A 759-nucleotide genomic window follows, 5' to 3' on the forward strand; every position below is an offset into this window, starting at 1 on the left:
TACTGATCTCTCGCGACGCTCTGTCTCTCTGTGACTCTGTGCAACTGTGTGTCGAGCTTTTCCTCCTTTACCCTTACACAGGGTACCGAGGTCCCCGAAAGAGAAACTTTTCTTTTGGGGTAGAGAAACAGTTTTCTTTGTCGAAGGCCCCGCGCCAGAGTTCATTCTTTTACGACTTTCTGGCCATGGTTTTCGTTTCGCAGGCCATGTGGCCAACATATACGCCTAAATCCTGGGACGTTCTTTATGATCTTAAGCCGCTACATTAGATTTTCGTTTGCTGCGAATTGTGTCGTGTTGATCTTGATAAATCCGTTAAAAACCTACATAGGTCGGTTCCATATTTTCTTCGATTATTGCTTTACCGGACAGTTCTCTGGTTTGGGTAGACGTTCGAAAATTAATTCATTTAGAGATAACTTCGTCCCTTCGTGTACACAAGTGTTATAGGAGATCATGGCTAACGCCTACCACTCATTCTAATTCCTTGCTTTCTCTGCATATAATTTGAGGTGTTCGACTGAGGCGGATAGGTAGGCGATGATAGGTACTGTTGGCGTATAAGACTTTTGTCTTCATCCGGGTTGTCTTATTCTCAGTTAGGAATTGTGGAGCCAACGCCCTGGCCGCGCTGAATGCACTCGTTCCCGTCAGATCACGAAAGTTAAGCAGCGCCGGGCACGGATATTACTTGGATGGGTGAACGCCTGGGACTCCGTGTGGCGTTGGCGAAACGCGCTGGGCCCGCCGCGCCCCCCC

General features: G+C 48.2%; 1 pseudogene; it reads left to right on the top strand.

The window, feature by feature from the left end:
• Nucleotides 1-613: 613 nt before the first annotated feature.
• LOC112213676 lies at nt 614-731 on the top strand (annotated as a pseudogene).
• The last annotated feature ends 28 nt before the right edge of the window (nt 732-759 follow it).

Source organism: Bombus impatiens, unplaced genomic scaffold (genome assembly GCF_000188095.3).
Source record: "Bombus impatiens unplaced genomic scaffold, BIMP_2.2 scf_0926, whole genome shotgun sequence".
NCBI lineage: Eukaryota > Metazoa > Arthropoda > Insecta > Hymenoptera > Apidae > Bombus > Bombus impatiens.